The 24,546-nt window shown below is 45.1% G+C and overlaps 3 pseudogenes; all 3 read left to right on the top strand.

The window, feature by feature from the left end:
- The first annotated feature begins 425 nt into the window (after nt 1-425).
- Nucleotides 426-983, top strand: LOC147613612 (germin-like protein 8-5 pseudogene; annotated as a pseudogene).
- A 13,645-nt stretch (nt 984-14,628) lies between these two features.
- On the top strand, nt 14,629-15,324 carry LOC147613611 (germin-like protein 8-2 pseudogene; annotated as a pseudogene).
- An 8,224-nt stretch (nt 15,325-23,548) lies between these two features.
- LOC147613610 (germin-like protein 8-2 pseudogene) lies at nt 23,549-24,247 on the top strand (annotated as a pseudogene).
- Nucleotides 24,248-24,546: the final 299 nt, after the last annotated feature.

The raw sequence follows: 24,546 nt of genomic DNA, 5'->3' as shown, positions 1-24,546 counted from the left end.
ACTTGGAGACTACGTCAATCGATGGGACGTCCTCCCTTCCGGCACCTCAGGACTCGTTGGCCGGGAACGACTGGGTCGAAGCGGCACGATGCACATGGACTCTTTCTTGAGCGATATGACTGGTTCCTTCTTGGAGCGGATATTAGGACTCGTTCCTTCGAGTGGATGTCATGCAGAGCATAAATACCAGCTTATGAGGAGAGGCCTATACTCATCATCTCAGCCGCGCTCAAATCTTTCCAAGCTCCTCATCGCATCGCATTCCCCACAACAATATTCCTCAAACCATGGCAGCAGCAGCAGCAGCCAGCAGCTTGCTTCTTCTGGGCGCAGTGATGCTGTTGGCCTCCTCTACGCTCATACTAGAAGTGAGGGCCGCGGATGCAGACCCTCTGCAGGACTTCTGTGTGGCCGATAACACCAGCATGATCACCCTCAACGGGTTCGCCTGCAAGCCAACCGACGAGGTGCAGGACGCGGACTTCAAGTTCACGATGCTTGAGCATCCCGGCCAACCTATGAAAGGGCTGGGCGTGTCCGTCAACCTGGCCAGTGCGGCCAATTTCTTTGCCCTCAACACGCAGGGCCTGTCCATCGCCCGCATCGACTTTGACCCCAAGGGATTAAACCCGCCCCACGTGCATCCCCGTGCCACCGAGGTGCTGTTCCTGGCCGAGGGCACGCTCAAGGTGGGCTTCGTCACCGCCACGCCCAACAATACCCTCTTCGAGCAGACCCTCTCCCCCGGCGATCTCTTTGTCTTCCCTCGCGGCCTCGTGCACTTCCAGCTCAACCCCGACAAGCACCACTCCGCCCTCGCCATCTCCGCCCTCAATAGCCAGAACCCGGGCACCTCGCAGCTCGCCGCCGCTCTCTTCGACGCATACCCACCCCTGCCCGAGGAGGTGCTAGAGACAGCCTTCGGCATTGACAAGGGTGAGGTGGAAAGCCTCATGGCCAGCGTCCGCAAAACCCTCTCTTAGTTTTATTAGACTGCCTCTCTCCTCATCGTGTACAAACTACAAGTGGCATATGAATTCCTTTTGAATAAAGACATTGTTTTTTAAACTTCAATCTTTCCGATTGTGTAACCAGGTTTGAAATGAAGCCTATCCTATTTTCAGAGTATGATCTAACTTGCCAATTGAGATTATTATCTTCCTAACCTAATGTGTAAACCTTAGACTTTACCCCGTGCATGCACACTCTCGTCACTCATCGCGTGAACAAACTACAAGTGGCACGAATTCTTCATAAGTGGCATGAATTCCTTTTGAATAATGACATTGCTATTTTGCCCTTTGTGTAACTAGGTTTTGAAAGAAGCCAATACCTAATGCTTAGAACTTTGTGCTTTAGTTGCACAACACCTCGACCTTTGAGGCTTCCTCTATACATATCCCCCCTCAGTGCATGCCCTCATCAAACACCTTCTCTATGGGTACTCTCTTGTGAGGCATTCTCTTCGGTTGGTACTCTCACTAAAATCCATGTGACAGAACCCTCCCATCCACGTATCATGAGTAAAATCCATCACGAAAGCCGTAAAGAGAGAGAGAGAGAGAGAGAGAGAGATGGTATGGCTAGTTGTCCAAAGCTGCAACAACTTTTCAATAGAGGAAGGGTGTGGGAGGCATATATATAGAGACGGTAGATGGTGCGTGGAGAACTCTAACATGTGTGACCTTCCATATTATATAATGAGGCTTTTAAAACCAACCACTCTACAACCTTCATATGGATTATATTTTTCACATCTTCCTAAGGTTATATTTCTTGTTTAATTACTCACAGAGGCATGATCTTTTGAGGCACACCTACCAATTCACCTCATTTAAAATTGCATTATCCATACCATCGAGGGTGTGCAAGCGTCTACCAAATAAGTTTATAGACTTTGTTTCTTTTCATCACCAAGGAAGGATTGCATGATTAGTGTGAGTTCCGTGGGTGCTCAATGTCCACTCTCTTTTAGGGTGTCTTGCATGTAGAGAAGCTTAATAGTGGCAATGTCTTGGGGTTCCTAGACCTCATTGTGATCTTCAGATTAATACGCATACTAAGTTAAAGCTTAAGTCATTAAAAGCCCTTGATGTGATAATGCAACACGTTTTTAGTAGTTTGTATGCCTCGGATGGAAGAAGAAGTGATAGAGTGATTTGGAAATACTAAAAGAAAGAACTTACCTAGGAGCATAAAAATTTATGTTTGAGTTCTATAGAGGACATGATCTATAGACCTCTATGACATAATGTTAGAGTCCATCATCACATGTATAGAACTCTTAGGAAATTTATTCCCCATTGGTTAAGTCTAATGTCACTAGGAATGTCTTAGTTTTTATTCTTAGTTGACTCGCCTTAAGTAATATTATGAGGTCAAGCATGTGTGCTTATACATTTGGTTTGTACTGGAAACGTAAGAGCTGTATGAAGTTTCGTACCCCTAATTTCATTGCACAATACTCATGATAATAAACATTTTTCATTAGACACATGAATGTCAGAGGGAACTCGTCACGTCACTGTAGTCTAAGATCCCAAATCATGATATGGATGTTCTCTCTCTTAGATGACACTCCTTGACTTGGAAGGAGAGTTTTTTTGGATACTCTCAGAATCTATTAGTGTGTGTAGTGGTGCGAACACTCTAGGTGTGAACTCTCTCTTATTAAGAGATCATAAGATGAGGCTTGATGCCTATAGAAGAATTGTAAATGGTCAAAGTATTATCATACTACAATCATGCCTATTACCTCGGCTGAATTTGAAAGTGCATTCATGAAAGAATTTCATCCTAAGAATGAGATGGATCATAATTGGGAAGCATGGGACAATTGTAAGATGAGAAAAATCTCACATTGACTTAATATATCTCCAATTATAGAGAAATCATTCTCAAATTGAGAGGAATGTATGATTTTTAAAAGATTCATGGATTAGACTCGGACTATAACCATCAAGTTAAGCAAAATGAGTTGAAAACTTTAGAAGAAGCAATTAAGTTTGCTCGACAACATTGTGGGAAAGAAAAGGCGTTCGTAGAATGCACAACAAACATCTAGTGTGTCCAAGGGTTCCAAGCATCAAGGTCAAAATAAAAGAAAGGGACCTAACCAAAAGAATCTAAGAAGTCTAAAGGACCACAAAATTTTTAGAGGCATGAAGATTTTGAAAGAGCTAAAAAAGAGAATTTATGTTTTCACTACATGGAAAAGGGTCTAAGTAAACTACAACATCCTAAGCTAAAAGAAAATGAGAAGAATCAGCGTGATCAAAGTAAAGAAAAGCAAGTGCGCACTATTCAAGTGCTCCCTCTTGAGACTCCTCATAAGTTTAAAGAGGTACAAGTTTATCATGCCGATTCTACTCATGTGTGTTGTGTCACATCATCAATGTGGGTGCTAACATTTGGACCACATGAGTTGGTTTGAATGTATGGTCACGTTAAAGGTCACAAGGTATGAGTTATGTTTGATGATAGTGCCATGCACAATTTCTTGAACTATACTTTAGTCAAGAAATTAAAGTTTTCAGAAAGCTCAAGTGACCATAAGTATGTGGTTTCTTTGATTAACGGCTATGATAAAGATGTTTGGGATACAATAGTCAATGATGTTCCATTAGTCATTCAAGGTCATGAGATGCATTTGGATTTTCAAGTTATGCATATCACTCGAGCGGATGCTGTTCTTGGTTGTAAGTGGTTCTATAACATTGGTCCATCTTTGTCTAGAAGTTATTTGCATAATTCTTCTGATGGTCATTCATTATATGACTATTTTCAAAAGGTGATTCTTGAATGGGATGAGACGAACAAGAACATAACAAGGGAAGGAGGACAAGATGCTCATTCAAGCTCATCAAGTAGACACACTCCATCGGGTCAATGTCAAGGACACACAACATATACTAATCTGGAAACATTAAGTTAAATTCGTGCTCCATCTGTTCATCTAAGTAGTAGACAACTAGTGATAGTGCAAAGAATTCCTCGAGTGCCGACACTAAAAGACATGGAAGCAATTCTCTATGCTCAACAACTAGGATATAAAAAAAAGCTTCATCACAGGACCTGCAGCTAAGAGTTATATATTGCAATTAAAAGATTTTTATCGTCAGCCACCACCACGGAGGAACTAGGTTCTTTTTTCATGAACCCTTCAAATATGTAGGAGGAAGCATGTAACATTTATGCTATATATGGTATGTAGTTTACGTAAAGACTAACTTGTGTTTTTTCTTTTCACAGAATTCAAGGATTTAAGAAAAAATCAAGATATCTTCGATATGTGAATACCATATCAAAGATGATGAAATGCGACCACCGCATTTACCTATCAAAGTTGCAGAGATCTTCTACATTAAAGATGTGGCTTACATGGTTCAACCTTCATCAATCCAAGGGGCTGGGCTTGGATTATTTATACATTCGAATGTGCAAGCTGGAAGGCCCTTGTTGCACTATGGAGGGTCAAAACATTCTCATGATAATTGGATAAAATTATGTGTAGAGAATCCTAGAGCACACAATTACTCGATCATTGAGGACCCTAGTGTGTGTCCTAAGGAGGAGAGAGTTTACATTGTCGGTGATGTTCAAGATAGAAATGTGGCTCGTTATATAAATAGCTATAAGGATTACAAAGAAAGAGAGAATGTTTGTTATGTATTCTCACCATCATTACCTCCATGGTACAAGCATGGAAAAAGAAATGTACATTGATTATGGCTACATTTATGTAGAAGCATTAGAAGATATCACCGCCGCCGCTGGAGATGAACTTTTTGATGATTATGATTTCTAATGTAATCTCAATTATAATTTATAGTTTTTTTCAACACTACTACTTCTAAGAGGTTTTCAATGTAGAATTACTAAGTAATGATCCCTATAATCACATGGTAACCTATGTTGTATTGTAGTATTTTAAAATCTCTCCGATAGAAATATAGATTATTATTTGTTGAGCATGTTCTGCTTGCATTAGTGAAATATAGTCTAAATCAAAAGGGCAATTCTTCTCAAGTTTCACTGATATAGAATAAATTTACAAGTAATACAAGATTCTTTCTAGTCGATTTTAATAAACATAGTCCAAATCTAGAACATTTTATTGATTTCATCTAGCCAATTTTAACAAATATAGTTCAAATCTTCGAAAGTGGGAATTGGGATTTTTCAAATTCCCTAATGTGATGTTAACGGGATTTAGTCCATTTATGTTGATGTATGGTATTCAACCACGAGCTCTAGTGGCTATTGGACTCCAGAAAGAAAAGATACAAAAGATTAAAGATTTTCTTCAAGTCCTCGAGAAGATGACAAAAATTGCAAAAGATAATTTTAAGAGAGCACAGGACGGTGCTAAACATTATGCAAACAAAGATCGTAGAACAATCATCTTTGAGGAAGGTGATTTGTTTTCAAAGGTTCTTGCACTTTCCGAATCTTTGAAAACGGGGAGAAGTCCGAAGCTATCTCCAAGGTATTGTGGTCCATTTGCAATACTTAAAAAAGTAGGTACGTTGCTTTTATAAGTTAGCTTTATAATAAGAAAGCTCTAAAGTCCATCCACTTTTTGACGTCAGTAGACTTAAAAAGAAGTTGGGTGATGACGATAATCTCGTCAGTCAAGAGATCCTAGTAAAGCTTATAGAACCCCCATCCTTACCACACGAACCAGAAAAGATCTTGGATTTCCAAGAAAAAAGAACTCGACACTTTATACCGCAGGAGTGTTTAATCAAGTGGAAGGATATAAAAGAAGAAGGTTCTATGTGGGAAAAGGTAAGCACACTCAGAAAGAGGTTCTCGAATTTTTTTTTCGAGGATGAAAACTCCTCTTAAGGGCGGAGTAATGTCATGACAATGGAATTATTGGGAGCCTAGAGACCTCGACCGTCCAAACAAGACACGGGCGGTGTTTAGGGGAGCGAAAAATGATCGGTAGGACTCAAGACTTAGCCGGACACTAGTGAGAGTGGGCAGGTACATGTGAAGAGCATACTAGCTAATAAAAGAGTGGATTCCATGTACAAAAGGGTCATATGTTTATTTTGTCTATGGTTGGGAGGTTAACAAAGAGCTCTCAGCACCCTTCTCATTTGGGTAGAAGATCGTGATTCCATGGTTGCCCTTAGAAGCCTTACTATTATATTATATAGAAATGATATACATAATATACATACATGTATGCACATAGATACATGTATGTGCATCTAAGAAAATTGATGATGAACATTATCAAAGGTTATCTAGAATAGAAAAAAAAAATCACTCTATGGTTCCAATTAAATTTTCTAACACTATCAATAGTGTCAGAACTTAATTATAAATCTAGGCATTGTACATATGTTGTACAATGCCTAGATTGTTTGTCTTGAAGAAGCATGCTATCAATTTTTTAGATCCAATGTTTTTGTATGGCATTATCTTCTACATTATAAGAAGCTCCAAGAGGGCAAGAGGGTAGAACTCTCACACACACTCACTCTCACATAAGCACTATGAAAAGAATATGAGGATAGGGTAGAGAGCTAGAGCACAAGGAGCAAGAGCACACTCTCAATCAACACTCAAGGGAATGTCCCTTTCTCTCATTAGATAAATTCACTCATATACAAGGGAGTTATAAGTTTGGGCGTCCATACCCAATAACCCATTTATTGTCTAACCTTGTCTAGGCTAGTCTAAGCACACATTGAGTGGATGCCCGCTCTTTCACTTGGCTTGGTCATCCCTTGACTACATAATTAACAAAAATTATGCGGGAAATGTAATGATTGAAACAAACTATTAATCTTGCTTAGGCACATAAGTGAGGGTGGACAAGGATATTTTAAGCGGTGCACATTGGTTGAGTGTAATGTCGCTAGGAGTGTCTTTGTTTTTATTCTTAGTTGACTCGCCTTAGGTAATATTATGAGGTCTAGCATGTTTGGTTATACATTTGGTTTGTAGTGGAAACGTAAGAACTGTATGAAGTTTCGTACCCCCAATTTCATTGTAGAATACTCATGATAATAAACTTTTTTCATGAGATGCGCATGAATGTCAGAGGGCCCTAGTCACATCACTTGAGCACCCAAACCATCATATTGAAGTTATCTCTCTTAGATGACACTCCTTGACTTCAAAAGGGTTTTTTTTTGGATATTCTCATAGTCTAGTAGTGTGTCTAGTTGTGCGAACACTCTAGGTGTGAACTTCCTCTTATTAAGAGAACATGGGATGAGGCTTTATGCCTATAACAGAATTGTAAATGGTGGAAGTATTATCATAGTACAATCATTCTTGTTTGGTGCAACTCCTCTCTTGTGTGTGTTACCTCTCTTTCTTTCTTCCACGTTCTCCTATCCTTGCCTATCTTGGCACCATGTGTACTTTCACTTTGTTCTAGCTCACTAACTCAACAAATCATGAATATATGGAATATTTTCTCTTTATAGTTTGCCTATCATCTTTAATCAACAAAAAGATAGTGAGAGATGGTATGTACTATCTTTCTTCTTTCAAAAGAGGACATGATCTATAGACCTCTATGACATAATGTTAGAGTCCATCATCACATGTATAGAACTCTTAGGAAATTTATTCCCCATTGGTTAAGTGTAATGTCACTAGGAATGTCTTAGTTTTTTATTCTTAGTTGACTCGCCTTAAGTAATATTATGAGGTCTGGCACGTTTGCTTATACATTTGGTTTGTAGTGAAAACGTAAGAACTGTATGAAGTTTCGTACCCCCGATTTCTTTTTTTTTTTTTTCTCGAAAAAACGATCCTTCTATTAGTTAATGAGAAAACGCCATAAGGCTACAAAGCTCACCTCGCAAGGAGGGATAAAAACACAGTGAACACCTGAGCTCCACCCCCGTGGTTGGCTGGCCGCTCTCTGGGGGGGGCTACCTAGTAGAACATGTGGGAGGTGAGAAAAGCCAAACTGGAGGCCTATAGTGCCAAGTGACATCCTTGCCCCTCGCGGTGGGGAAAGGGCCAGGCTGCCACGTGCGGAGGAAAGCCTTGCGGCGCCCTCTCATGCGGTCCGAGTCGCCCTGGAGTTCCAGTGTCCTCTCAAGGTGTGAATGATGTCCACCCAGAGGGCCTGTATGACCTCCGCCGGTGGAGTCGCCTAGCGGTCAATGGCCTCCCTGCATCGGGCTCTCCATATGTGCCAAGCCGTCATGCTGCTGATCATCTCCCATCTGTGCCCGACCCCCTCCTGAGGGGCTGCCGAAGAGAAGTCTGGCGTCGGAACCACCGCCATCGCCCTGTCACAGACCTGGATGGTCGCACTGCCAGGGATGTCCTCATATCCAAGGGCCGGGCCGCTGTCCGTGGCCCAAGCCACTGCACCCCACGTCACCAGCATCTCACCTGGTGAGCCTACGAAAACCATCGTGAGAGCGCGCTGCCAGACCTGCTGTGCCTGTGGGCAATCCCATAAGCAGTGCCGCTGCGACTCCTGTGCATGGCCGCACCGACAAGGGCAGGACGCTGGGTGTCTGCCGAAAGCTAGCCAAGCCCCCAGAGCCAGTCCTCTATGTGTTGTGAGCCACAGAAAAAGCGTCACCTTCCGGGGCCAGAAGCTGGCCCAAAGGCCCTGCGAGAAGTCCCTAAGAAAGGCAGAGGAGAGCCCCTGTCGTCGCCGCCAATGCTCGGCCGCCGGGGTGCTCGCTATCCTGTGCCTCTGAATCCGCCGCCCTAGCCTCGCTGTGTACTGAAAAAAGGGGATGCCTGGGCTGGTGGGGGCCGAGTAGGGATCTTGCCAAAACCACTCACCTGGATCCCACTGATGAAGGCGAATAAGAGGCCTGCTGTCCCAAGCCCATAATCTCCAAGAACAGTCCTCCCCTATCGAGGCCGGTGAGGGGTCTACATGCCACTGTCTCTGATGAAAGCCGACCACCCGCACCCTCTGAAGAATACAACCCTGGAGCCCATCCAAATCTAGTCGTGTCCTCTGAAGCTGGCCACCCTCTCCCACCTCGAAAGTGAGTGGGGCGACTCTCTCTGCTGTGCCGCAGACCGCTAGAAGGATCTCATGCCGAGTAAAGACACCCATCCACTGTGCAGGTGGAGGGTCCTGTACTGGGGTCCGCCACTCCCGAGGGATGGCCGCCTCAATGTCCTATCTCATCGACTCTCTGCCCCTCATCCCACTGAGTCTCCTCTCCTGAGCCTCTAGAGGCAGCTGCTGAAAACATATCCAGTCGTCTAGGGATTGGGCTGGGCCGGAGCTCAACGGGCCCCACGACACGTGAGGCCGCGATCCAACCATATGGCCGCTGGGAAGTCGAATCAAGGGGTTCCAGATCAATGGCTGCCTCAGGCGCTCCTCATCGGTGCCCAGGGGAGTCTGGAAGAGTGACGGCCTCAGATGCGCCCAGGCCCTCAGAAGGCTAGTTGCAAAACGCTCCTCAAAGCCAAGGCCTACTCCCCTGGATCGCTGCTTTGTAAAGATCCACTTGATGCTGGGGGTCCAAGGGCCGCTAAGAGAAGGAGTGCGGCTGAGCATCCTCGAAACAAGAAACTCCTTCCACCACGGCTCAACGCCTGGCAGGAGGCCACGAACTACCAACTTGCCAAGCAAAGCTCGGCTTTGGCAAATAGGATCAACAATGCCCAGGCCGCCTCTCTCCCTCGGCTGAGTGATCACAGCCCATGCCACCTTGGCCCTGGCGGGCCGCCCGTCGCCACCGGACCAAAGAAAGTTCCTGATGAGCCTCTGCACCTGGCCAATGCACGCCCGCGAGAAGGCCCAGCAAGAAGTGATGTACCACATGGTAGCAAGCAGAACTTGGTTGGCCACAACTACTCGGCCAACCAGAGATAAACGAGCGGTACTCCAATACAGAAGCTTCTTCCGAATGCTCAGAAGAAGGGGGGCTATCTACTGCTCCGGAGATATGTCAATGCCCACATAGCATCCCAAATAATGCACTGTAGTGCCGGGGGACAGCCACTGAAAACCATCAACTGGCCTCCAAGTCGGGGGGGCATAGAACTGACCCACAACCCACACGACTTGTGCCAGTTTTGATCAAAGCACCCGAAGCTCTACAAAACCTGTCCATGGCTGAGGCGAAGCGGCGGAGGTTCTCCTCACCTCCCTGAAGATAGACAGCAATGTCATCCACAAACTCCGAGTCTAGGAGCTCCTCCGAGGTGCGGATAGGAAGCTGGAGGCCCCGCAAACCTGTATCCTGTGCCGTCAAAAAAGTGCTCATGGCCTCCGCCACAAAAAGAAAAAGAAAGGGCGCCAAGGGTCACCCCTGCCGCACCGAGCGCGAGAGTTGGAACCTCTCTCCGCGCACGCCCTGTATCAGCACACCTGGCTATGAGCCGATGTGTAGAGTGCAGAGACCCCATGGATCCACTGAGGGGGGAAGCCCATCCTCTCCATAGTGCCTTCCAAGAAGGCCCAGTCCACCCGATCATATGCCTTCTCGAAGTCGAGAAGGAGCACTGCCAGATCCTCTTGCCGAAATCTAGCCAAAGCTGTAGCCTCCCAGAAAGAGAAAATGTTATCCAGAATGCTCCTATCCTGGATGAAGCCTGTCTGCGTGGAGTGGATGATGTCCGAAAGGTGAGGCTGAAGCTGCCTGCTGATCGCCTTAGCTAGGACCTTGTAGGCCGTGCCTAGCAAAGTGATCAGTCTCCACTGTCTAATCTCCAGTCTGTCTCCTCCCTCTTTGGGGATCAAGTGAATCAACCCCTCTGCCATGCTGTCCGGCATGACTCCCGACTCCATAATCTCCTGGAATGCCAATCTGAAGCCCCTATGTAATAGGCCCCAATACCTCTGGAAGAAAGCCACTGAGAGACCGTCCTCTCCTAGGCATTTGCCCCGAGGTAATGCCTGAAGAGCCTCCTCCAGTTCCGTATCCGAAAAGGGGGAGAGAAGGGAGTGCTGCAAATGGGCCGGCACAACCGGTCTCGTGAAGCTCCAGACTGCCTCCGGAGCCTCTCTCACCCTGTCATCTGCTGGCTCAGCAGAGAGAAGATCCCTGTAAAAATTTGTGGCTATCGCCCGAACCCTAGGGGGATCCATGGCCATCAGCCTGCCGAAGACGCCTGAGACCCTCTCGTCTGAAGCGAGGCCCTGTCGCCTCAAAGAAATCTTGAATCACTCTATCTCCAGCCTGTGTCCAAAAAGAAGCCCGAGCATGGAATCGGAACTCCACCCTCCTCTCCTCGATGATGGATCTGATCTCATCAGTGCGAGCTCACTCCATCTGCTCTGAGATCCAAGGGCTCGTAGGATCCCTCTCCTGGAGTCTCTGGAGGGACGCTAGACTCCTTCGTAGGCTCCTCTCCTGCTCTCTGAAGGCCTCCAGACGGTCCAAGGCAGCCTGTCTGAGCATCCGACTGATCTCCTGCAAGCCACTGGCAAGATTGCTGGCTGCCGTTCCTCTCCTGAACTGCAGCTCCTGCCAGACCTGCTCAACTCTGATCGCAATCTCGGGCTCCTCTATGAGACAATCTGGAATTCAGACGCTCTGGCCCCGCTCTTCTCTCGTAGGGTCCTCGATCTGGAAAAGCACTGGAAAGTGGTCTTAAAACGAGGAGCCTGTAAGTATGCCCACAGTGCCACCTCTATCACAAGCCCACTCATCAATGTAAAACCTGTCAATGCGGGAAAGGTTAACTCCTGTGGCCTGTATATCTGAGCGCGAAAAAGATAGACTCCCCTGCAACCTACCAAACTCCGGGAGAGTCCACGGATCCTGGCCTCTCACCTGAAGCACTAGTTCCTCCCAGGCAGCGAGCTCCTGCCCATGAATGGTCTCCTGGCTGCCCCCCATCCTATCCTCTGCATCCTCCAGCATGTTGCAATCCCCTCCTAGGCACCAGTGGTCTGCCAAGGGGAGGGACTGCCTAATGGTGCTCCAGAACTCGGCTCTCCCGGTCGCCCCATTAGGGGCGTAGAAGTTGAGAAGCCAATGCGGTCTTCCCCAACCCGAAGGATGATCCACTGCGCTTGACCCTGGATCAGAGTGCCAGAGTCCACAACCTTGGATAGAAGCTGCTCGCTGACTGAGATGCATACTCCACCCTGGTTCCCATGGGAGCCATATGCCAGTGACCAAAAAGTGTGACTCCTGCCTGGCAAGATCTTCCCGCAGGTGCGGGTACGCCCGACAGAAAGGTGGTGCTCCTGGATGAAAAGGATATCTATGGGTCCTCCAACGAGAGCCCTCTAGATATCCTGGCGAAGTTTGCCCCGACCAATGTAGCAGCGATGTCCACCGAGACCCTGGATGTTCCATGAGAGGATCCTCATGGATGAGCTATGGCAAGTGAAGCAGCCGCCACCACTAGCTCACCCCTCTCAGCCAGCCCGGATGATTTGCCCTCCACTCTGTGAGTCTTGGGCGCCGGCTTGGAGGGAGAATAGTCACTGTCTGTCCGGGTGCGGAGTCTCTCCAAAAAGAGGGTGACCTGTCTCTGTGTCCAGCCCCACTCCGCCTTCGCCCTGTCCAAGGCATAGGCGTGAGACCAATCCTTTGCATATATGTATCTAAAGGTCGGCTGCACCCTCGGGGCAGCATGGAGGAGAATCAGTAGCACCGCCTCAACTGAGGTGTGGACCGGATCCGCCGCCAATCTTCTATACCAAACAAGCTCATGCGGACTGAGTGTAATCGCAATAGGTCCGTGAGCCCCAAGTCGCTGAAGTGGTGAGAAAACTCCAGTATCTGATCACGCAAAACTTCCTCTACAGAGTTGCAATCCCATGCTATGTCTGGGGCAACACTGAGAGGAAAGGAGAAGGCCACCATGCTGCTCACCACTGAAGGAGAACGAGAGGGATGGCACACCATGCAAACTCGCAAGGGCGCGACCAGTGTCTCGAACGGGCCAGCAGCTGGAGGCACCTGAAAAAACCGTAATCCACTGGTAGCCCCATCACTCGCGGGGCCCCCTAGGGGAGGCTTGGAGAGAACTCTGTGGAGGCGGGCGAAGCTAGGATCGCCATCTCCACCGGCCCGGAGTGGCGGTGGAACAGCCGCTGGACTGAACTCTGGCCTACCCAGCTGCGCTGCCCCGGGGCAGTGGGTGGTCTGGCGAAGTATCCTGGAGAGGCCGAGGGAGGGATGGGGGCTCGCGGCGAGGAGGAGGGGGGAGAGCGAGGAGAGGATGGAGAGGCATCTGCCAGAGGATAGGTGTCACGGGGGGCCGCCGGGGGAGGCGGGAGGGGGGGCTGGGGGGAGAGGGGAGAGGGGGGGTGGAAGGAGTGCTCTCCGGGTGAGGGGAAGGGGAGCCGGGGGTCGCAGAGTGCGGCCCGGGATCCTCAGGAATCTGCTCCAAGGACGGGGCGGGGCCCCCCGCGGGGGAGGCGAGAGCGGGGTCTCCACGTGGGAGGCTCCACCAGCGGCCTCAACGGGCACTGAGTCTGAATCCTCGTCCATCGGGGTGGGACCTGCTGGCCGCCTATCCCTGACTGGAGCATAAGTGCGGGTAGGTGCCTGTCCAGCGTGGAAGGAGGCGGAGGAGGATAAGGCGGGGGGAAGAAGGCGGGGGAGGTAACGAGGAAGGAGGCGGGGGAGCGATGCGAGGCAGAAGGCGGGGGAGAAAAGGCGAGGAAGGGCGCAATGAAGGAGGCAGGGGGAGAGGACGGAGGAGAATGCGGGGGACTGGCGGGGGGGAGAGGGGGGCGCGACGGCGAGAAGCACGGGGGGGGGGGAGAGGCGGAGCTCGCAGGCGAAGTCGTTGTCCCAAATATTGATATATATGCTATGAGTAGTGCCACACTTGTACCCCCGATTTCATTGCACAATACTCATGATAATAAACATTTTTCATTAGACACATGAATGTCGGAGGGCACTCGTCACATCACTAAGAGCCCAAATCATGATATGGAAGTTCTCCCTCTTAGATGACACTCCTTGACTTCGAAGGGGAGTTTTTTTTTTTGGGATATTCTCAGAATCTAGTAGTGTGTCTAGCGGTGCTAACACTCTAGGTGTGGAGTCCCTCTTATTAAGAGATCATAAGATAAGGCTATAAAAGAATTGTAAATGGTGAAAGTATTATCATAGTACAGTCATTCTTGTTTGGTGCAACTCCTCTCTTGTGTGTGCTCTCTCTCTCTCTCCCCCAATGAAAAAAGATTCATGAAGGAAGTTACAATATTCACACCCGTGTGGCCCCCAAGCATTATTAGTTTCGCAATGCCGGGCTTATAATTGGAAGGCCGCAGTACTTCCAAGGTTCAAATTCGCATCAGTCCGACGTGGAGGAGGATACAAGACACCAATGAATGTGAAGGTGTCCATTCGGAACAACAAAAGCTCACAAGGTTCTCGGCGAATGTCGGTTTGACATGGGCGGCACTTGGAGACTACGTCAATCGATGGGACGTCCTCCCTTCCGGCACCTCAGGACTCGTTGGCCGGGAACGACTGGGTCGAAGCGGCACGATGCACATGAACTCTTTCTTGAGCGATATGACTGGTTCCTTCTTGGAGCGGATATTAGGACTCGTTCCTTCGAGTGGATGTCATGCAGAGCATAAATACCAGCTTATGAGGAGAGGCCTATACTCATCATCTCAGCCGCGCTCAAATCTTTCCAAGCTCCTCATCGCATCGCATTCCCCACAACAATATTCCTCAAACCATGGCAGCAGCAGCAGCAGCCAGCAGCTTGCTTCTTCTGGGCGCAGTGATGCTGTTGGCCTCATCTACGCTCATACTAGAAGTGAGGGCCGCGGATGCAGACCCTCTGCAGGACTTCTGTGTGGCCGATAACACCAGCATGATCACCCTCAACGGGTTCGCCTGCAAGCCAACCGACGAGGTGCAGGACGCGGACTTCAAGTTCACGATGCTTGAGCATCCCGGCCAACCTATGAAAGGGCTGGGCGTGTCCGTCAACCTGGCCAGTGCGGCCAATTTCTTTGCCCTCAACACGCAGGGCCTGTCCATCGCCCGCATCGACTTTGACCCCAAGGGATTAAACCCGCCCCACGTGCATCCCCGTGCCACCGAGGTGCTCTTCCTGGCCGAGGGCACGCTCAAGGTGGGCTTCGTCACCGCCACGCCCAACAATACCCTCTTCGAGCAGACCCTCTCCCCCGGCGATCTCTTTGTCTTCCCTCGCGGCCTCGTGCACTTCCAGCTCAACCCCGACAAGCACCACTCCGCCCTCGCCATCTCCGCCCTCAATAGCCAGAACCCGGGCACCTCGCAGCTCGCCGCCGCTCTCTTCGACGCATACCCACCCCTGCCCGAGGAGGTGCTAGAGACAGCCTTCGGCATTGACAAGGGTGAGGTGGAAAGCCTCATGGCCAGCGTCCGCAAAACCCTCTCTTAGTTTTATTAGACTGCCTCTCTCCTCATCGTGTACAAACTACAAGTGGCATATGAATTCCTTTTGAATAAAGACATTGTTTTTTAAACTTCAATCTTTCCGATTGTGTAACCAGGTTTGAAATGAAGCCTATCCCATTTTCAGAGTATGATCTAACTTGCCAATTGAGATTATTATCTTCCTAACCTAATGTGTAAAGCGTAGACTTTACCCCGTGCATGCACACTCTCGTCATCGCGTGAACAAACTACAAGTGGCACGAATTCTTCATAAGTGGCATGAATTCCTTTTGAATAATGACATTGCTATTTTGCCCTTTGGGTAACTAGGTTTTGAAAGAAGCCAATACCTAATGCTTAGAACTTTGTGCTTTAGTTGCACAACACCTCGACCTTTGAGGCTTCCTCTATACATATCCCCCTCAGTGCATGCCCTCATCAAACACCTTCTCTATGGGTACTCTCTTGTGAGGCATTCTCTTCGGTTGGTACTCTCACTAAAATCCATGTGACAGAACCCTCCCATCCACGTATCATGAGTAAAATCCATCACGAAAGCCGTAAAGAGAGAGAGAGAGAGAGAGAGAGAGAGAGAGAGAGAGAGAGATGGTATGGCTAGTTGTCCAAAGCTGCAACAACTTTTCAATAGAGGAAGGGTGTGGGAGGCATATATATATAGAGACGGTAGATGGTGCGTGGAGAACTCTAACATGTGTGACCTTCCATATTATATAATGAGGCTTTTAAAACCAACCACTCTACAACCTTCATATGGATTATATTTTTCACATCTTCCTAAGGTTATATTTCTTCTTTAATTACTCACAGAGGCATGATCTTTTGAGGCACACCTACCAATTCACCTCATTTAAAATTGCATTATCCATACCATCGAGGGTGTGCAAGCGTCTGCCAAATAAGTTTATAGACTTTGTTTCTTTTCATCACCAAGGAAGGATTGCATGATTAGTGTGAGTTCCGTGGGTGCTCAATGTCCACTCTCTTTTAGGGTGTCTTGCATGTAGAGAAGCTTAATAGTGGCAATGTCTTGGGGTTCCTAGACCTCATTGTGATCTTCAGATTAATACGCATACTAAGTTAAAGTCATTAAAAGCCCTTGATGTGATAATGCAACACGTTTTTAGTAGTTTGTATGCCTCGGATGGAAGAAGAAGCAATAGAGTGATTTGGAAATACTAAAAGAAAGAACTTACCTAGGAGCATAAAAATTTATGTTTGAGTTCGATAGAGGACATGATCTATAGACCTCTATGACATAATGTTAGAGTCCATCATCACATGTATAGAACTCTTAGGAAATTTATTCCCCATGGGTTAAGTCTAATGTCACCTAGGAATGTCTTGGTTTTTATTCTTAGTTGACTCGCCTTAAGTAATATTATGAGGTCAATCATGTGTGCTTATACATTTGGTTTGTACTGGAAACGTAAGAGCTGTATGAAGTTTCGTACCCCTAATTTCATTGCACAATACTCATGATAATAAACATTTTTCATTAGACACATGAATGTCAGAGGGAACTCATCACCTCACTGTAGTCTAAGAGCCCAAATCATGATATGGAAGTTCTCTCTGTTAGATGACACTCCTTGACTTGGAAGGAGAGATTTTTTGGATACTCTCAGAATCTATTAGTGTGTGTAGTGGTGCGAACACTCTAGGTGTGAACTCTCTCTTATTAAGAGATCATAAGATGAGGCCTGATGCCTATAAAAGAATTGTAAATGGTCAAAGTATTATCATACTACAATCATGCCTATTACCTCGGCTGAATTTGAAAGTGCATTCATGAAAGAATTTCATCCTAAGAATGAGATGGATCATAATTGGGAAGCATGGGACAATTGTAAGATGAGAAAAATCTCACATTGACTCAACATATCTCCAATCTCAAATTGAGAGGAATGTATGATTTTTAAAAGATTCATGGATTAGACTCGGGCTATAACCATCAAGTTAAGGAAAATGAGTTGAAAACTTTAGAAGAAGCAATTAAGTTTGCTCGACAACATTGTGGGAAAGAAAAAGCGTTCGTAGAATGCACAACAAACATCTAGTGTGTCCAAGGGTTCCAAGCATCAAGGTCAAAATAAAAGAAAGGGACCTAACCAAAAGAATCTAAGAAGTCTAAAGGACCACAAAATTTTTAGAAGCATGAAGATTTTGAAAGAGCTAAAAAAGAGAATTTATGTTCTCACTACATGGAAAAGGGTCTAAGTAAACTACAACATCCTAAGCTAAAAGAAAATGAGAAGAATCAGCGTGATCAAAGTAAAGAAAAGCAAGTGCGCACTATTCAAGTGCTCCCTCTTGAGACTCCTCATAAGTTTAAAGAGGTACAAGTTTATCATGCCGATTCTACTCATGTGTGTTGTGTCACATCATCAATGTGGGTGCTAACATTTGGACCACATGAGTTGGTTTGAATGTATGGTCACGTTAAAGGTCAAAAGGTATGAGTTATGTTTGATGATAGTGCCATGCACAATTTCTTGAACTATACTTTAGTCAAGAAATTAAAGTTTTCAGAAAGCTCAAGTGACCATAAGTATGTGGTTTCTTTGATTAACGGCTATGATAAAGATGTTTGGGATACAATAGTCAATGATGTTCCATTAGTCATTCAAGGTCATGAGATGCATTTGGATTTTCAAGTTATGCATATCACTCGAGCGGATGCTGTTCTTGGTCGTAATAAGTGGTTATATAACATTGGTCCATCTTTGTCTAGAAGTTATTTGCATAATTCTTCTGATGGTCATTCATTATATGACTATTTTCAAAAGGCGATTCTTGAATGGGATGAGACGAATAAGAACATAACAAGGGAAGGAGGACAAGATGCTCATTCAAGGTCATCAAGCAGACACACTCCATCGGGTCAATGTAAAGGACACACAACATATACTAATCTGGAAACATTAAGTTAAATTCGTGCTCCATCTGTTCATCTAAGTAGTAGACATTAGTGATAGTGCAAAGAATTCCTCGAGTGCCGACACTAAAAGACATGGAAGCAATTCTCTATGCTCAACAACTAGGATATAAAAAAAGCTTCATCACAGGACATGTAGCTAAGAGTTATATATTGCAATTAAAAGATTTTTATCGTCAGCCACCACCAGGGAGGAACTAGGTTCTTTTTTCATGAACCCTTCAAATATGTAGGAGGAAGCATGTAACATTTATGCTATATATGGTATGTAGTTTACGTAAAGACTAACTTGTGTTTTTTCTTTTCACAGAATTCAAGGCTTTAAGAAAAAATCAAGATATCTTCGATATGTGAATACCATATCAAAGATGATGAAATGCGACCACCGCATTTACCTATCAAAGTTGCAGAGATCTTCTACATTGAAGATGTGGCTTACATGGTTCAACCTTCATCAATCCAAGGGGCTGGGCTTGGATTATTTATACATTCAAATGTGCAAGCTGGAAGACCCTTGTTGCACTATGGAGGGTCAAAACATTCTCATGATAATTGGATAAAATTATGTGTAGAGAATCCTAGAGCACACAATTACTCGATCATTGAGGACCCTAGTGTGTGTCCTAAGGAGGAGAGAGTTTACATTGTCGGTGATGTTCAAGATAGAAATGTGGCTCGTTATATAAATAGCTGTAAGGATTACAAAGAAAGAGAGAATGTGTGTTATGTATTCTCACCATCATTACCTCCATGGTACAAGCATAGAGAAAGAAATGTACATTGATTATGGCTACATTTATGTAGAATCATGAAAAGATATCAGTGCTGGAGATGAACTTTTTGATGATTATGATTTCTAATGTAATCTCAATTATAATTTATAGTTTTTTTCAACACTACTACTTCTAAGAGGTTTTGAATGTAGAATTACTAAGTAATGATTCCTATAATCACATGGTAACCTATGTTGTATTGTAGTATTTTAAAATCTCTCCGATAGAAATATAGATTATTATTTGTTGAGCATGTTCTTCTTGCATTAGTGAAATATAGTCTAAATCAAAAGGGCAATTCTTCTCAAGTTTCACTGATATAGAATAAATTTACAAGTAATACAAGCTTCTTTCTAGTCGATTTTAATAAACATAGACCAAATCTAGAACATTTTATTGATTTCATCTAGCCAATTTTAACAAATATAGTTAAAATCTTCGAAAGTGGGAATTGGGATTTTTTCAAATTCCCTAATGTGATGTTAACGGGATTTAGTCCATTTATGTTGATGTATGGTTTTCAACCACGAGCTCTAGTGGCCATTGGACTCGAGAAAGAAAAGATACAAAAGATTAAAGATTTTCTTCAAGTCCTCGAGAAGATGACAAAAATTGCAAAAGATAATTTTAAGAGAGCACAGGACGGTGCTAAACATTATGCAAACAAAGATTGTAGAAAAATCATCTTTGAGGAAGGTGATTTGTTTTCAAAGGTTCTTGCACTTTCTGAATCTTTGAAAATGGGGAGAAGTCCGAAGCTATCTCCAAGGTATTGTGGTCCATTTGCAATACTTAAAAAAGTAGGTACGTTGCTTTTATAAGTTAGCTTTATAATAAGAAAGCTCTAAAGTCCAGCCACTTTTTGACGTCAGTAGACTTAAAAAGAAGTTGGGTGATGACGATAATCTCGTCAGTCAAGAGATCCTAGTAAAGCTTATAGAACCCCCATCCTTACCACACGACGAACCAGAAAAGATCTTGGATTTCCAAGAAAAAAGAACTCGACACTTTATACGGCAGGAGTGTTTAGTCAAGTGGAAGGATATAAAAGAAGAAGGTTCTATGTGGGAAAAGGTAAGCACACTCAGAAAGAGGTTCTCGAATTTTTTTTTCGAGGACGAAAACTCCTCTTAAGGGCGGAGTAATGTCATGACAATGGAATTATTGGGAGCCTAGAGACCTCGACCGTCCAAACAAGACACGGGCGGTGTTTAGGGGAGCGAAAAATGATCGGTAGGACTCAAGACTTAGCCGGACACTAGTGAGAGTGGGCAGGTACATGTGAAGAGCATACTAGCTAATAAAAGAGTGGAGTCCATGTACAAAAGGGTCATATGTTTATTCTATCTATGGTTGGGAGGTGAACAAAGAGCTCTCAGCACCCTTCTCATTTGGGTAGAAGATCGTGATTCCATGGTTGCCCTTAGAAGCCTTACTATTATATTATATAGAAATGATATACATAATATACATACATGTATGCACATAGATACATGTATGTGCATCTAAGAAAATTGATGATGAACATTATCAAAGGTTATCTAGAATAGAAAAAAAAAATCACTCTATGGTTCCAATTAAATGTTCTAACACTATCAATAGTGTCAGAACTTAATTATGAATCTAGGCATTGTACATATGTTGTACAATGCCTAGATTGTTTGTCTTGAAGAAGCATGCTATCAATTTTTTAGATCCAATGTTTTTGTATGGCATTATCTTCTACATTATAATAAGCTCCAAGAGGGCAAGAGGGTAGAACTCTCACACACACTCACTCTCACATAAGCACTATGAAAAGAATATGAGGATAGGGTAGAGAGCTAGAGCACAAGGAGGAAGAGCACACTCTCAATCAACACTCAAGGGAATGTCCCTTTCTCTCATTAGATAAATTCACTCATATACAAGGGAGTTATAAGTTTGGGCGTCCATACCCAATAACTCATTGGGCACCCACTTATTGTCTAACCTTGTCTAGGCTAGTCTAAGCACACATTGAGTGGATGCCGGCTCTTTCACTTGGCTTGGTCATCCCTTGACTACATAATTAACAAAAATTATGCGGGAAATGTAATGATTGAAACAAACTATTAATCTTGCTTAGGCACATAAGTGAGGGTGGACAAGGATATTTTAAGCGGTGCACATCCTTTAGTGACTCTGCGCTCTACTTGTGCATGCTCATGGATTGTTGTAGATTTCTTATCTGCAATGCACATGTGTGTTGTTGATGTATGTCCGTGGTCTATCTTAACCTTGAAATAACACACTCCTTCACTCCGGAGCGCGCTCTGTTAGTTGATCGAGGTTGAGATTCAAGCATATGATATTGGAATGTAATTTTTGACACATAAATTGCAATCTAAATTTTAAAGTTATAGTATTTCAGTCAGTTTTTCGGCTTTCAAATGAAGTTGTAGATGAGGAGGTTATATCTATAAGGAGTCCCTCAACTTTAAATAAAGGTAAGTATGATAGCCTTTGCCTTCAAGCATCTGCTTACTTTACCATGTTGTTCATACCAAGTTGCCTAGAGATACACTTCGAGCACCTCTATTTTTTGACTATCGTAGATATTAGACATAGGTGGTTCTCAAGGGAGTGTATTATGGCACTCTTCTGTAGTCAAGATGAGCGGATGACAGAGAACATCTATGACATGATCTCTATAGACCTCTATGACATGATCTTAGAGTCCATCAAAACATGAATAGAACTTGTAGAAAATTTGTTCCCCATTGGTTGAGTGTAATGTCCCTAGGAGTGTCTTTGTTTTTATTCTTAGTTGACTCGCCTTAGGTAATATTATGAGGTCTAGCATGTTTGGTTATACATTTGGTTTGTAGTGGAAACGTAAGAACTGTATGAAGTTTCGTACCCCCAATTTCATTGTAGAATACTCATGATAATAAACATTTTTCATGAGATGCGCATGAATGTCAGAGGGCCCTAGTCACATCACTTGAGCACCCAAACCATCATATTGAAGTTATCTCTCTTAGATGACACTCCTTGACTTCAAAAGGGTTTTTTTTTGTGGATATTCTCATAGTCTAGTAGTGTGTCTAGTTGTGCGAACACTCTAGGTGTGAACTTCCTCTTATTAAGAGAACATGGGATGAGGCTTTATGCCTATAACAGAATTGTAAATGGTGGAAGTATTATCATAGTACAATCATTCTTGTTTGGTGCAACTCCTCTCTTGTGTGTGTTACCTCTCTTTCTTTCTTCCACGTTCTCCTATCCTTGCCTATCTTGGCACCATGTGTACTTTCACTTTGTTCTAGCTCACTAACTCAACAAATCATCAATATATGGAATATTTTCTCTTTATAGTTTGCCTATTAAGTCATCTTTAATCAACAAAAAGATAGAGAGAGATGGTATGTACTATCTTTCTTCTTTCAAAAGAGGACATGATCTATAGACCTCTATGACATAATGTTAGAGTCCATCATCACATGTATAGAACTCTTAGGAAATTTATTCCCCATTGGTTAAGTGTAATGTCACTAGGAATGTCTTAGTTTTTTATTCTTAGTTGACTCGCCTTAAGTAATATTATGAGGTCTGGCACGTTTGCTTATACATTTGGTTTGTAGTGAAAACGTAAGAACTGTATGAAGTTTTGTACCCCCGATTTCATTGCACAATACTCATGATAATAAACATTTTTCATTAGACACATGAATGTCAGAGGGCACTCGTCACATCACTAAGAGCCCAAATCATGATATGGAAGTTCTCCCTCTTAGATGACACTCCTTGACTTCGAAGGGGAGTTTTTTTTTTTGGGATATTCTCAGAATCTAGTAGTGTGTCTAGCGGTGCTAACACTCTAGGTGTGGAGTCCCTCTTATTAAGAGATCATAAGATAAGGCTATAAAAGAATTGTAAATGGTGAAAGTATTATCATAGTACAGTCATTCTTGTTTGGTGCAACTCCTCTCTTGTGTGTGCTCTCTCTCTCTCTCCCCCAATGAAAAAAGATTCATGAAGGAAGTTACAATTCACACCCGTGTGGCCCCCAAGCACTATTAGTTTCGCAATGCCGGGCTTATAATTGGAAGGCCGCAGTACTTCCAAGGTTCAAATTCGCATCAGTCCGACGTGGAGGAGGATACAAGACACCAATGAATGTGAAGGTGTCCATTCGGAACAACAAAAGCTCACAAGGTTCTCGGCGAATGTCGGTTTGACATGGGCGGCACTTGGAGACTACGTCAATCGATGGGACGTCCTCCCTTCCGGCACCTCAGGACTCGTTGGCCGGGAACGACTGGGTCGAAGCGGCACGATGCACATGGACTCTTTCTTGAGCGATATGACTGGTTCCTTCTTGGAGCGGATATTAGGACTCGTTCCTTCGAGTGGATGTCATGCAGAGCATAAATACCAGCTTATGGGGAGAGGCCTATACTCATCATCTCAGCCGCGCTCAAATCTTTCCAAGCTCCTCATCGCATCGCATTCCCCACAACAATATTCCTCAAACCATGGCAGCAGCAGCAGCAGCAGCCAGCAGCTTGCTTCTTCTGGGCGCAGTGATGCTGTTGGCCTCCTCTACGCTCATACTAGAAGTGAGGGCCGCGGATGCAGACCCTCTGCAGGACTTCTGTGTGGCCGATAACACCAGCATGATCACCCTCAACGGGTTCGCCTGCAAGCCAACCGACGAGGTGCAGGACGCGGACTTCAAGTTCACGATGCTTGAGCATCCCGGCCAACCTATGAAAGGGCTGGGCGTGTCCGTCAACCTGGCCAGTGCGGCCAATTTCTTTGCCCTCAACACGCAGGGCCTGTCCATCGCCCGCATCGACTTTGACCCCAAGGGATTAAACCCGCCCCACGTGCATCCCCGTGCCACCGAGGTGCTCTTCCTGGCCGAGGGCACGCTCAAGGTGGGCTTCGTCACCGCCACGCCCAACAATACCCTCTTCGAGCAGACCCTCTCCCCCGGCGATCTCTTTGTCTTCCCTCGCGGCCTCGTGCACTTCCAGCTCAACCCCGACAAGCACCACTCCGCCCTCGCCATCTCCGCCCTCAATAGCCAGAACCCGGGCACCTCGCAGCTCGCCGCCGCTCTCTTCGACGCATACCCACCCCTGCCCGAGGAGGTGCTAGAGACAGCCTTCGGCATTGACAAGGGTGAGGTGGAAAGCCTCATGGCCAGCGTCCGCAAAACCCTCTCTTAGTTTTATTAGACTGCCTCTCTCCTCATCGTGTACAAACTACAAGTGGCATATGAATTCCTTTTGAATAAAGACATTGTTTTTTAAACTTCAATCTTTCCGATTGTGTAACCAGGTTTGAAATGAAGCCTATCCCATTTTCAGAGTATGATCTAACTTGCCAATTGAGATTATTATCTTCCTAACCTAATGTGTAAAGCGTAGACTTTACCCCGTGCATGCACACTCTCGTCATCGCGTGAACAAACTACAAGTGGCGCGAATTCTTCATAAGTGGCATGAATTCCTTTTGAATAATGACA

The sequence above is a fragment of the Cibotium barometz genome, chromosome 43 (assembly GCF_041138505.1).
Source record: "Cibotium barometz isolate CiBa-2024 chromosome 43, ASM4113850v1, whole genome shotgun sequence".
In the NCBI taxonomy this organism is placed as follows: Eukaryota; Viridiplantae; Streptophyta; class Polypodiopsida; order Cyatheales; family Cibotiaceae; genus Cibotium; species Cibotium barometz.
Note: the sequence above shows the minus strand (reverse complement) of the source record. Positions and strands in the feature narration are given on the sequence as shown.